This window comes from Lissotriton helveticus, chromosome 3_1 (assembly GCF_964261635.1).
Source record: "Lissotriton helveticus chromosome 3_1, aLisHel1.1, whole genome shotgun sequence".
Lineage (NCBI taxonomy): Eukaryota > Metazoa > Chordata > Amphibia > Caudata > Salamandridae > Lissotriton > Lissotriton helveticus.
The window spans coordinates 933,701,658-933,716,726 of NC_136061.1; positions in this window are offsets into that span (position 1 = coordinate 933,701,658).

The window sequence follows — 15,069 nt, forward strand, 5'->3', positions numbered from 1 at the left end:
TAGGGCCTGAAAGGATTTTAAACCCCCCCCAGGCGACCACATCTCCAATGGTGGAAATCCCGATGTCATCCCACCGTTTAAAACCCTTAAGTTTATGATGTTCGGTTAGCCATTTGCAGTGCCATAGTGGCATTTGTCGGGTGGGTTTCTTCTCCCAACCAGTATGTTTCGTGGCCTTGTGCCACGCCAGTAGTGTAAGAACAGTCGCTGGGAGGAGCTGCCCCCGTCCAGACCCCCCATACAGATAGTGCAGTATGTTATGCGGGGACAGTTTTGTCTTTGCAGGGCATATGTGGGATGGTCTGCCTGGGTATGTAGCCATTCGTTTATCGGGGTCATGTGTTCCGCCCAATAGTAGGCTTCCAAATTAGGTAACGAGATTCCTCCACTGTATTGGTGTCTCTGGAGGGTAGTCAGTGCTATTCTAGGTTGTTTACCTAGCCAAAGAAACGCCCTAAGATCTGAATGAATTTTAGGCAGCATCGTTTCCGGTAGCGGGTAATATTCATTTTGTAGAGCGTATAAGTATTTTGGAGGATGATCATTTTATACATAGCCGCTCGGCCTAGGAGCGTAAGCGGCAGCTGTCTCCACCGGTCCATATCTGCAGTGGAGTTCAGCATGATCCTCTCTAAGTTTTTTTTCAACGAGAGTTTCCTGACAAGGGTGATGTAAATCCAGAGATACTGAAAGCCCTCCGTAGTCGTAATTAGTACTAGTTAGGTATTTTTAACTCACATTTAAAAAACACCACTCCACCATACACCACACTACACATAGTTTCACAAAAAGTGCTCCTACGTATCCTTCGCAAGTCGCAGCACGACACAAGCAGTAGATGCTTGGGAAGCCCCAATGATGAAGCATGTCACCTAAGGGCAACCTCTGGTGAGTGAGGGGACTAAAGAAAAGAATTCTCTTTTCCAAACGGGTACATCCAATTGGTATGACCTGCTCCTTTCCTTTCAGACAGGCTAGCTTCTCACAATCCATGGAGCATGGGTTATAGTGTGATACTTGGGATAAGGAATATTTACAAGTTGAATTAATACAGGAAAGGAAACATTTCATTGTCAAGATTTATTCCAAACTCCATGGTTTTTCTTAATTTGGCCATTTGGTTACCCCTCTTGAACTTGCTTTGGTCTGGCTGATTCACAAGAATCTCACTGTCGGATTTTCCAATGTGGCATGCATCTCTTGAATGTGCAAATAAGAACATACACTACAAATTTGGTGTTGCAATTAATACAACTGAATTATATATTAATTCCCTACTCCCACTGAAAGCAAAACTGTCAGTTTTGTGCATTGCAATACCATACATGTTGCATGAACTGCACTTGTTAAAGTCTGCGGGTTTGGTTGATAACCATGTACTGGAATTCACAGTTGTTGGTGGCAAATAACTACTACATGCTGTATCTCCAATAGCTTTTCCCGTCTTGCGTACAATCCTGGGTTTGGGTGGTATGATCCATGCCAAGATCTTATCCGTGCATAGGGCATGCCAATGTTTTAGAGTTTTATATATGGCATTGCTTTCACAGCTAAAAGGTGTACAAAAAGCAATCATGTTTCCTGGGTAGTTTGTTTCTTTTTCCTCATCAAAGATTGCCTTGCTTTAAAAAAAATCTTTTTTCTGGCACCTGTTATGAGCTTCATAGTGTAACACCAGGGTTACTTCCTGGCGCGAATGACAATGTTGACAACGCTAATGCATTGTTTTGTCATTCCCTTGATGTATATTGACATGAGTTGGTTTGTACCTGACACAAGTCCTACGTTTTATTGTACTAAAACTGTGAAAATCAATAAAAAGAAGCTAAAAAAAGCATATAGCAGATGAACTTTACATGAGTGGGCCAGTGTAAGAATTGGCTTTTGTAGTCTGGTCTGCCCTGTTCCCATGATGCACTGGGCCAGGGACAGACTAATTTGCATACAGCCAGGTTCTGAAACTGGGATGGTGCAATGAGCTAAAAAACGGTGTTGGATCTAGCCCTGATCTCTTGACTGGGTGAGAGTACTCTGCTTAATTCAGAGACTCTGTCCATCACCACCCCTTGTTGTAAATAATTTTGTCCACCCTAAGCGTGGAAGGGTATACTCAGATGTGAGTCCCTTGCTCATTGCACCATCCGGATTCAAGCAAGCCGGGCCGAAGACTGCTGAAATGCCAGAAACCGGTCCCCGGAAGCTTGTTTCCTTCCCAGTGTAAGAATTGGCTTTTGTAGTCTGGTCTGCCCTGTTCCCATGATGCACTGGGCCAGGGACAGACTAATTTGCATACAGCCAGGTTCTGAAACTGGGATGGTGCAATGAGCTAAAAAACGGTGTTGGATCTAGCCCTGATCGCTTGACTGGGTGAGAGTACTCTGCTTAATTCAGAGACTCTGTCCATCACCACCCCTTGTTGTAAATAATTTTGTCCACCCTAAGCGTGGAAGGGTATACTCAGATGTGAGTCCCTTGCTCATTGCACCATCAGGATTCAAGCAAGCCGGGCCGAAGACGGCTGAAATGCCAGAAACCGGTCCCCGGAAGCTTGTTTCCTTCCCAGTGTAAGAATTGGCTTTTGTAGTCTGGTCTGCCCTGTTCCCATGATGCACTGGGCCAGGGACAGACTAATTTGCATACAGCCAGGTTCTGAAACTGGGATGGTGCAATGAGCTAAAAAACGGTGTTGGATCTAGCCCTGATCTCTTGACTGGGTGAGAGTACTCTGCTTAATTCAGAGACTCTGTCCATCACCACCCCTTGTTGTAAATAATTTTGTCCACCCTAAGCGTGGAAGGGTATACTCAGATGTGAGTCCCTTGCTCATTGCACCATCAGGATTCAAGCAAGCCGGGCCGAAGACGGCTGAAATGCCAGAAACCGGTCCCCGGAAGCTTGTTTCCTTCCCAGTGTAAGAATTGGCTTTTGTAGTCTGGTCTGCCCTTTTCCCATGATGCACTGGGCCAGGGACAGACTAATTTGCATACAGCCAGGTTCTGAAACTGGGATGGTGCAATGAGCTAAAAAACGGTGTTGGATCTAGCCCTGATCTCTTGACTGGGTGAGAGTACTCTGCTTAGTTCAGAGACTCTGTCCATCACCACCCCTTGTAAATATTTCTTAGACAAACTTCATCACAGTGGCACACCCGGTTTGCGGGCTCAGGGACGGTGTTAACTTCAACGTTTAGGAGGTAATATGTCCCTAGAAACAAGCTTCAAACATTTAAAAAATACAGTCAATAAGACATGACTGACTGAGTTTTAGATCATAAATGTAGAGAAAACCATGAAGGTTTATTACAACGTTTAAGTGCAATATAGAAATAATGAATAACGTAAATGCAGCATTGAATCAATCAAAATATATAGGAATAAATTTCCATAAAGGCTCTCAGTTACAAGAATAATGGAACAAATGGAACAATGAGCACAAATCAGGTATATAGACTAAGGGCCTGATTTGAATTTTACCAGTAAGCATACTCCGTTGCAATGGTGATGGAGTATGCTTACCGCCAAGATAATGGTCTTTCCGCCCACCTGATTTAGATGCAGGCAGACTATAGGTCTGGCTACAGCGGGGACTACTCCATCACTTCCATACCTAAATCTCTCCGATGGCATGAGAGAGTGAGGATCGCGGAGATATAGCTATATGTCTAACCACCCATTTGGAATGGGCAGACATATAGGGAAATCCATGCGGTAAGAGATAGTAAAAAAGGAATAATGTCCACCATGGCCATGGGAGATGACTCCCACGGTGAAGGGTCCATTTTCTTTTTCTATTGAAAAAAAATCCCATTTTGGCATTTTCTTTTTGAAAATATAAAAAGAAAACTGTTTCATACAGGTCAGTCAAGTAGCTGGAGCCCTGTACCAAACAGCGAAGTGCAGTGACAGGAGTCGACTTAATAGCAGCTCCTGGCATTGCTTCATAAATGACCGCAAGCTTGTTGGTCATTTATACATTCGTAATATACTCCATCACCCTGCAGAACAATGGGCTGTCCATTGATATGTAAATCGGGCCCTAATTCTCGAATGTGCAGCAAATCAACAAAGAATTAAGCAGCATTCCTAGAGGCTCAGGAAAGAGTCTGGCTCACCCCCATATTCAAGGGTTTATATAGCTATTTTCAACATAGGAAATCATGAAAACTGCAAAGTCAGCAAGGTGTCATCATTTTTACTACAAATCATATTTCATAATTTTTAACATTCCATAACCCAACCATCTTAGCACTAAACCACCATATGGATATTGATTTGGCCCCTTTGACCTAATGTCATCCGGAGGTATCAGAACAAACTAGTTACATTGGCAACAGAAAACAATTGTGGATGAATGCAATACAATGTGCTACCAGGAAAAGTCTTGTAAAGTAGCATAAAGGCTTCCTACAGTGAATTCTGAAGAACAATATGTTATGCAAAATAAACAGTGTACATTTTGCTGCATGGTGTTTAACAAGCAATGTAGACACAGAATGAACATCATGGTTTGGCAGCCCGTTTCACGAGACGAGGCTTGAGGCCTAATTAGACAAAGAAAAGCACACCAAAACGCATAATAAGGATTTTGCTTCAATTGCAATTACTTACTTCAACCTAGGGTTTTTTAATTTTTTACAAGAAACTTAAGAGGTGCACACAACGAAGTCAGAGATACCAAAAAAGTTCAAAGATTTTCAAAATCCTCTGTTTTTTCTTTAATTGATTCTTTATTTTCTCTTTTGAGATATGCAGGCACAGCCAACGCGTTTCATTTCCTATTACTGCCTTGGGAATTTCATCAGGGCATTGGAAAGGATCATCCGAATACGATGGTCCAGAGTGTAGGCAATCTCAAGAATGGAACCATTAATAAACGGTCCGGTTTATAAACAAAGTTCAGTGTAGTGAAAGGGATGGTCTGAGTAGATTATCAGCCAACATCCATCAGCGTTGCCGTGATAAACTCGGCGTGCGGAGCCATTCTTGAGATTGCCCCATTTTCAGGAAGGAGGACGGATATTACTGACAGAGGCAATCCAATCTCCATATTAAATCTCACTTGCCATACGGACTGTTTACTAACGGAAAACGTGGGTCAATATTATTGACATAATACCATTCTAGCACTTATATCGAAGGTGTGACTACACTCTGGACCATCGTATTCGGATGATCCTTTCCAATGCCCTGATGAAATTCCCAAGGCAGTAATAGGGAATGAAACACGTTGGCTGTGCCTGCATATCTCAAAAGAGAAAATAAAGAATCAATTAAAGAAAAAACAGAGGATTTTGAAAATCTTTGAACTTTTTTGGTATCTCTGACTTCGTTGTGTGTACCTCTTAAATTTCTTGTAAAAACTTTGTTTATGACGGACATCCCTGGCAGTGGATGGTGAGAGTTGTTGCACCGGACAAATTTGAGAAACAGAATAAGTTGATGTGCTGAACCTTGGTCTACTGCTTCGTGCTTTTGGTTTTCTAGGGTTTTTTAATGTCACGCCTTAATGTTTTTATCATTGTGTTTTAACTTCCGTATTGCACCTTTATGGTTACTTTGGTAACCCGAAATAAAGTTTGAGTACATTTAATACTTACTGCAACTGGCATGTAGGGCAGCAACGAAGGACCTCCATTTCTTCTGTCTAAGTCAAGTTTCTGTATAGTGCCTCAGCTGTGGTTCAGCTTCTTTATTTCTGTTTCCACACTTTCCCTGCAGCTATTCTTTGGCCTGCCTCACTTCCGTTTGCATTCTGGAGTCCAGTGGAGAGATGTTCTTTTGATGGATTCTTGATCTCTTCTAATGGTGTGTCCTATAAATCGCCATATTTTTCTCATAATGTTGGTGCCCATGCTCTCTTGCTTGCATCTGGTGAGCAGTTCCTGGTTAGAAATGGTTCTTGGCCAGAAAATGCAGAAGATTCTTCTCAGGTTACTGGTGTGGAAGGCTGACAGTTTAGTGATGTTGCATTTCATCATATGCCAGCATTCTGGTCCATACAAGAGTGTGGACTGAACACAGTTCTGGTGAAGTCTCAGCTGGGTGTTGATACTGTACTGAGATGTCCTCTAATCATTGTTCAGCATCCTTAAGGTCGTGCTGTCCTTGTTCAATCTGCATCATGTCTGACAGTACTGCCTAGGACAACTTCATCCATCTTGTCTGGTGAACGGTTTGGGGTGTTGAATTGCATTACTTCTGATTTCTTTGTGTTCATCTTCAGACCCACTCACTGTGCATAGATGTTGAGTTCCTGAACATTCTGGTGAGTGTGAGAGAGCAAGGCTATATCATCCGCAGAGTCAAGGTCATCCCTTTGGAGAGAAAAAGGTTTGTATGATGGCTTTGGTTTGATCTTCTGTTGAGTGTCGCATCACTCAGTCGATGGCTAGGTTAAAGAGTAATGCTGATATCAAGCATCCCTGTCTCATGCCAGTGGTGACTTTGAATTTATACTCACTATCTCCCACCTTGAAGGTAAAATTATCATAGAAGCTTTGGATGAGGAGAACTATCAGCTGTGGTATGCCATAGGCTCTGAGAATACACCAGAGGCTTGCACAGTGGATACTTTCAAAGTCTTGCTCAAAATCAATAAAGTTGATGTATAAACATCTTTGCCACTCCCTGCACTTCTCTATGATGTAGTGTAGAGTAAGGGTCTGATCACCATGTATGCAAGTTATTCATGTAAGGTTGCTTGTCTGCTCTTGTCATTCTTTTGACTGCTCTGTTAGCTTCTATGTACTATTGCTTGTAATTCTCCTGCAGCCTCTCAGATTTGGGCTTCATTAGTTTCTTTTCTGCTGCCCTTCAGTCTTCAATAGCTTGCCAAGTGTCATGCCTTACCCATTTTTTCCTCAACCTTGTTTTTGGCCCTAGGCATGTTTCACTTATCTTCACACATATGGAAGAGACCGGTTCCCATTTCTTGCTGACTATGTCTGCAGCTGGCTCACACTGATCTTCAGTGTCTGCCAGGTCACCTGTTTTTCAATTGTAGCGTAAATGCCTTCTTGGGCTCCTATAGTTTGCCACATCAAACTGCTGTCTTCCTGATGATTTGCATTCTGTTTTTCTGAGTTTCAGCTTCACAAGAGTGGTCACTAGATGTTGATCACTGCAGACGTCTCATCTACTCCTCACTCAGTGAGCTTCTCCAGGTGCCACTTATCGGGTGGTCAATCTGGGTTCTGTCTCTGCCACTGAGTGAGCACCTAGTTAGCTTCTAGATATAACGATTGGGGAGGAGAGTTCCTTCTATGATCAAATCATTTGTGACACAAAGTTCCAACAGTTTTTCTCCACTGTTGTTCATTGTTCCCAAACCTTCCTACGGCTCTACCATGGTTTGTGTTGTCATTTCCCACTTCAAAACTCAAGTCTCCCATGACAATCTTCAGGTCATGGGTTTTGCATGGCTACAAGGTTAGTTTACACTTGTTACCTACGCCGACGACACCCAACTCTTGTTTACATGTGGCAAGAATGAGGTGTTTGATGGGAGTCTTATCAGAAGCTGTCTAGAGACAGTCTTTGGCTGGTTCAGAGAGCAAGGATTAAAGTGCAACTCCGACAAGTCGGAGCTGCTTTTCTTTGGCTGCACCTCCGAACCAAACTGGAAAAACTGGTGGCCGCAAGACCTGTTTCCACCTGCAAATGCGAGTGTCAAAGCTAAAAACTTAGGAATCATCGTCGATAACGACCTAGCTTTCGGACCCCAAATATCTTGCCTTTCTGGGAAATGTTTCGGCATTCTTCGAATGCTTAGAAAACTTCTCCCTTTGATCTCAATTAAGCATAGAAGGGTCATTGTTCAATCTCTTATTGGGTCCAGATTGGACTACGCAAATGCCCTCTACCTGGGACTCCCTAAATACCTTATGAGGCGACTCCAAGTAGTCCAAAACTCAGCTGCCCGCGCCATTTACGGGCTCCCTAGACGTGCCGGTGCCTCTGATCTGTTAAAGGAACTGCACTGGCTTCCCATAACCAAGAGAGTCCTTTTTAAAGGCCTGACACTGACCTTCAAGGCCCTTCATGACACTGGCCCTAGTTATATTAGGAAACGTCTGGTTTTTTATAAACCTAACAGAGCTTTAAGGTCTGCCTCCTTGTCCAAAATGATGGTTCCAACCATCAAACGCGCAAGACTGGGTGGACGTTCCTTTCATTACTTGGCTCCTCGTGCCTGGAATGACCTTCCTCTTTTTCTGAGACAGATCCCCAGCCTTCTGTCCTTTAGAAAGGCCTTGAAGACTTGGCTTTTCACCAGTTAGGGCTTTCGCCTTTCCTTACCTTTGTTATGTAGCTGCCCTTGTGGGACTTCTTCGCCAAAGCGCCGGGACACTCCGTTCGGAGTAGCCGTTGCGCTATAGAAGAATTATGATAACATAACATAACATAACATAACACTTGTTGGTAGAATATATCCTCAACTCTTTCCTCTGAATCATTTGTTGGAGCATAGCACTGTATAACGGTGGTGTTGATATGTCTGCCTTATAAACTGGCTGTCATGAATGTACTGTTTTTTTTTTTTTTTTTTTTTGTTAAAAACTTTTATTGAGCAATCAGTTAAAAAGTACAGAGATGGGCCTACAACCACACGGGCTGGCCGCTAAGTCGCAAAGCACGACACATGAAGTAAACAATCATTTCCGTGGCCAGGCCGAATCATAAAGTAAAATTGCTCCAGACATAGGACAGGACACAACAATTTTATATATTGAACATAAAAAGAAAGAACACCAAACAAGGCGAATGCAGCAATCAAGTCAGCCCGGATGTCAGAGGGGAAGGCCACTAATCAGGAAAGCAAAGGTAAATCAATGAGACTCGGCAAGGCCGGGGGCGGGGGGGAAGCAGGGAGGACAGGAAAATCCTAGAACAGTAGAACAGAATGAAAAATTTTGGGAACGTCAGCCTAGGGAGACAGGGTAACATCGGAGGTGGCAACCAAGGGAGGGGTACAAATTTCTCCACGATATGCATTCCATTGACCCCAAATTTTCGTCCACGCCCTGGGTCTGCCCCTAGCCACATAGACGGTCTTCTCTCGGAACATGGACCAGTCCATGTTGTCCTCCCACACAGAAACGTCTGGAGGTCGGGATGCGCCCCAAAGTTGCGCAATGTCACTCTTCGCGACCATGTAACCCAAGGTGGCCCATCTAGTCTGGGCCACAGAGTAATCGGAGGGTTCCCAGACGTTCAGCAAGCGTCGTCGGGCCTCAGGCCGCAGGGCAACACCAGTCACAACAGTCATTACCGCAAGCACATCCACCCAGTAGGCTGCCACCACAGGGCACTCCCAAAGTATATGCATAAAGGTAGCGCTCATCCCACAGCCACGCTTACATAAGCCATCCGGGGAAAAACCCATTACAACCAGACACGGACCAGTCACATACACCCGGTGGAGGATCTTAAGTTGCACCAAACGAAGACGGGCAGGAATGGCGACCTCTTTCGGAGAGGAGAGCGCCGACTGCCAATCCTCGTCATCTAATTCCAATCCATCACCGACCCACATCTCCCTGAGTCGGACCAACAAATCAGCGCGATTATGAATCAATTTTTTGTAAATAAGGGAGATAGTGCTGTCGGGGAGGTGTCCATCTAGTATACGGTCTTCAAGGGGGGAGGACTCGGGCAGGGCCACATCAGGAGTCAGAACTGAGGCCAGGGCATGCCGAACCTGCAGATACCGGAAGAACTCTCTATCACTCAAGCCGTATTCTGCCTTAAGGGCCTGGAATGACTTCACGCTACCATTCACACAAACATCACCCACCTTACAAATCCCAATCATATCCCAGCGTTCAAAGCCCTTAGTAGACCAGAGACACCCCAAACGTTCAGAAGCATAAAGCGGAGTTGCCAGCGTCAGTCGACTCTCCCATCCCAAACTCACATTCGCGGCGCGCCACACATTGACTGCGGTCCTGGACGGGCCCGTAAGATGGCGCCCGGCCGATCTAGAATAAAGCGCTCGATTAAAGTCCCCTCCCGGCAGCTGGAACCTATCCATCTCAAAGGCCGGATCGCGACCCGGCGAATACATCGCGTGATTAATGGCCGACAGCTGGGCAGCCCAGTAATATCTCTTGATGTCGGGGAGCGCCATGCCCCTGTCGTACCAAGGGATGGTAAGTTTCGCCAGGGCTATACGTGGACGCCCGTCCCAAATCAGTTGTCTTTGCAGACTCTCGATCTCTCTGAAATAGGTAGCGGGAATGTCGTCATAAGAATTCTGAAGTGCGTAGAGGAACCGCGGCAAGGACATCATTTTAAAAAGAGCTGCCCTACCCAGAGGAGATAGGGGTAGCTTACGCCAACGGGCCACATCCAGTCGCAGTCTAAGAAGCGGGGGGAGGAGATTACGCTCAAACCGACGTGAGGGGTCCAGGGTAATAAAAATCCCCAAATACTTGAAGCCAGACTGGACCACCTGGATAGGAAATCTGTCCGGCAAAGGGGGCAAAACACCCGAAAGAACATACACACAGGACTTAGCCCAGTTAATAACAAGGCCCGAGTTAGCACCGAACGAAGTAAGAACATCAAATAAGACATTTAAAGATTTACGCGGGGAGGTAAGATATAGAAGAATGTCGTCCGCGTAAAAAAAAGAGACGCGGTCCTCAAAGTCCGGTGACCAACGGATCCCTTTGAGTGAAGGCTCCCATCGAAGCCACGCAGCTAACGGTTCCAAGGCAAGCGCGAAAAGCAATGGAGACAAGGGGCAACCCTGACGGGTCCCCCTACCAAGGCAGAAGGGGACAGAAACTCTACCGTTCACCACTACTTGCGCTAAGGGTTCAACGTACAACAACTTCACCCAACCAATAAATTCAGGTCCAAAACCAAATTTTTCGAGAGCTGCCCAAAGATAGGGCCATTCGACAGTGTCAAAGGCCATCGAGGCGTCCAACGAGGCCAAAATGGCCGGCTCCGTCAGAAGCCCCGCCCTCGCAACAGCACCGTGGAGACGATGTAGGTTAAGAGCCATGTTGCGATGTGGGATAAATCCGGATTGATCCGGATGAACCAAGTCACTAATGACCGTCAGTAGGCGGGTCGCCAGGAGCTTAGCCAGGACCTTAGGCTCAACATTTAACAGGGAAATGGGCCTATAAGACGAACAAAGGTCCCGCGGTTTCCCGTCTTTGGGAATTACGACTATCGTAGCCAGACGCTGGTCATACGGGAGAATACCCCGTTCCCGGGACTCCAAAAACATGGCACGAAGATAGGGCGCTACCCTGTCAGGGCGTAGCTTGTACAGCTCAATTGGTAACCCATTCGGGCCCAAGGCCTTGCCCGAACGGAGCGAACGAATGGCAGTCGCTATCTCATCCGTAGTAAAAGGGGACTCCAACGAGACACGATCCAGATCGGAAACACTGGGCAAAGCTATATCGCGCAACAAAAGGCGAGAGTCAGCCACATCCCGTTCAGACACAGGGGTATAAACCACACGAAAATACTCCGCAAAACAATCAACTATTCCAACCGGGTCTGTCACTTCGACACCATTCGACGACTGAATCACAGGCACCACACGATTCGCCCTCTCTTTCTTATCCAACCACGCCAACAATTTACCCGCTTTGTCCCCCACATCATACAGACGACCCTGCTGTTCTCGGAACATCAATTTAGCCGCATCCGTGACCAAGGACTTATAGGCAAACTGTTTCAGACCCAGGGCGTGGAGCTTATCAGAGGTGACATCTGACTCCAAGTCGGCCTCCCTCTCCGCAATCTCTCTCTCAAGGTCCACCACCTCCCGATTCCTAGCCTTCTTGGCTTCAACAATAAGGGAAAGGGCCTGCCCACGAATCACTGTCTTAAAGGCCTCGCACAGGGATACCGCAGAGGAAACCGACCCCTCGTTGTCTAAAAAATAGGCATCCAAAGACTTAGTCAAGAGGTTGCGGGTCTCAGGGGAGGCAAGGTACCAGGGGTTAATAGGCGCCACTCGGCCCGCCGCTTCCACCCCAAACTCAAAACAAAGCCAGAGCGGAGAATGATCGGAGATGCCCCGGGGGAGGTGTCTGATCTCACGCACCGCCGGCGTCTGCGCCGCGGGCATCAGGAAATAATCCAGTCTAGACAGACTCCCATGGGCCCCCGAATGGAAAGTGTATTGAAGCTGGGTAGGATGCAGAAGCCTCCAGCAATCCACCAAGCCAAACGTGTCCAAAAACCCACCTAGCCACTGTTGGGCTGAAGGAGTATCCCTAGGGGGGTAACGATCGTGTAGACCGGAGATCACAGAATTAAAGTCGCCTGCAATAAAGAGAGTACTATCAGGGAGGTTCAACAACACACGGCCCAAATCGGAAAAGGTAGAAGTCTGTAGGCCGGGGGGCACATAAACAGTAAACAAGGAGAGGGTACGACCCTCATAACGACCCACGAGGACAGCATAACGCCCCCGATCATCAAGGATCACATCATCAATAGCTAGGGGGAGGGAAGCCCGAACAAGGATACCCACCCCCTCTGGGTCCCGTGGTAAACCCTGAATGTGCGGCAAGGCGATATCCCCACCTATTCATCGCACGACAAGTATTGCCCACCAAATGAGTTTCCTGTAGAAAAACAATATCTGGAGATAAACGGCGTAGACATTTTAACACCACACTCCGCTTAATGCGATCTCCCAGACCATTAACATTCCACGAAACAAACCTCAACCCGCTACCCCCCATCCCACACAGCAACGCCGAAACCCCTCTGCAATGAGCATGACATAAAAAACATCAGAAGCAAGATTGAGTCGCCTTGAGAACATAACACACAAACATCGAACATCCCAACCACCCACCCCCCAACAATCAAGAAAACACCCCCCACCCTGCACCCCTGCAAAATGCTAAAAAGCCACCCCAACATGCAGTGTGCCTGTCGCCCAAGAACCCCCATTCTACAAAAAGAACCCCGGAGGAGGAAAGGCTCTGGCCCACCCGCCACCCCGAGCAAGACAGATGATGAGGAGAACACAGAAACAGTAGAGGCACTGAGGCATAGAATCCCCGAAAAGTTTACTCTATACGAGGGCCCAGGTGCAGACGAATCGTTCAGCTCTCCACCCCACCCTCAGCACCACCCGGGTGGGCGGCGGACTCCGTCGCAGGAGGTCGGTCAGGCAGAGAGTCCAGCCAGTCATTCACAGAATCAGGCCGATCAAAGAAGAAGGTTCGGTCATTGTACACAACGCGCAGCCTGGTCGGAAAAAGCATAGCGTAGCGTAACCCCATGTCTCGGAGACGTTTCTTGACACCACGGAAGCCCATACGCTGTTTCTGGACCTGTTGAGAAAAGTCCGGATAAAAGTTCACCGTGGCGTTCTCAAAGGCCACCGGGCCCTTCACACGTGAGGCTTGCAGGATAGCGTCCCGATCCCTATAATGGAAGAGTTTCGCAACAATAGGCCTCGGCGGGGCACCTGGCTTACCCTGGCCCCCCGGAACACGATGGGCACGCTCCACTGTGAAAAATGTACTCAGACCAGACGGAGAGAGGTAGTTCTGGATCAAGTCCTCAACAAGGAGATCAACAGAGTGAGGTTCTGGATTCTCCGGAACTCCGACCACGCGCACATTACATCGACGTGCCCTGTTCTCAAAGTCCTCCAAGCGCCGGGTCATGAAATTGTTCACCCTACGGAGGTTGCCGATCTCCGTCTGTATCTCCGAGACGTCTTCCGTGAGGCTGGACGACTTGATATCCAATGACTTCACCTTCTCATTGGTTTTCGACAGGTCGGCTCGAATAAAGTTCACATCAATGGCCACGGTGTCGATTTTGTGGGCCAAAGCTTCATATTGTTGGCCTATCGCCTCCTTCATGCCAGAAATGGCGCCCATGATGTCTTGCAAGGACGGCTCCGATGACGCATCCACAATGTGGTCAGCTGTACTTGATCCGGGCAGGGCGGCTCCGGGGGACCCCTTGGAATGGGTGTAGCGGTCCATAACGTTAGACTGGACCGGGCCCCCACGCAGGGGCGTCTTGGTCTTCCGAGTCTCTCGGTCCCCTCTGCCTGCCATGCTAGAACTGCGTCACCAGGAGATTTACCAGGCTCGATGGAATGGCCACAGGAAAGTAGGGCTTCGGGACCAAAGAGCCGCTGTTAGGGTACCACTAGTATAGGGCCAGCAGATAGGAGAATAAACCAGCCAAAGGCCCGACAGCCGTCTCGCGCCCCGGATCCAGCCCAGGCCAGGCTCCCCTGCCAGATGTCTCAGTCTGAGGCAGAAACGAAACCGAAACTTAAGAGGGGGACCCACAAGTCGAATCCCCCTGCCGCTGTTGTTCAACTCCAAGACGGCCACAGAGCCTCACCCAGTCCCGGGCGTACCTCGAGGGCGGAGCCCGAAAGTTCGAATCACTGTAACTCCGGCACCCCAGGTCCAAATCAAATTTCAAAAAGTTCCAGGGCAATCAGCTCAGCGTCCTCTACATAAATCCTCGTAAAGAATCAGGATATGTTCAGGATATCATGCCGGGAGTGGCGGGGGTCCGGGGAGCGCTGTGCTCACGCGGCCATCTCGGATGCCCGCCAAGCTCCTCCCTCATGAATGTACTGTTGATTGGCTTCCACTCCATTAGGAATTTCTCTTTCCGCAGGATGGTGGCAACTCCTTTGTGATATTGGTCATCATCCCTACTCGAGTACAGTGCCATCTCTGCTGAAGTGTTTTTCATTCTGCCAGATCTGGTTCACCTACTTTCACTGACCCCAAGGATGTGGAGTTGTAACGCCTTATCTCAGATGTTACCTGAGCTAGTTTTCCTGTTCCTCACACAGTCCGTATGTTGCAGAATCCAATTCTGGTCTTGCACCTGGCACCCAGAATGGCCAATATCCTGTCAGTAGTTTCCTTTTTTGACTACTGTCAATCTTGCAAGTCTCGTGCAGAGTCTATGAAAGGTTCTCTATGAGTGCAGAGTCTATGAAAGGTTCTCATGGCCAGAAGATTTATTCGTTCTTCCCACTGTTTCCATAACAAATGCCTTTTATGGGTCAAGGTTGTTAGTCTTGTGCACCAAATCC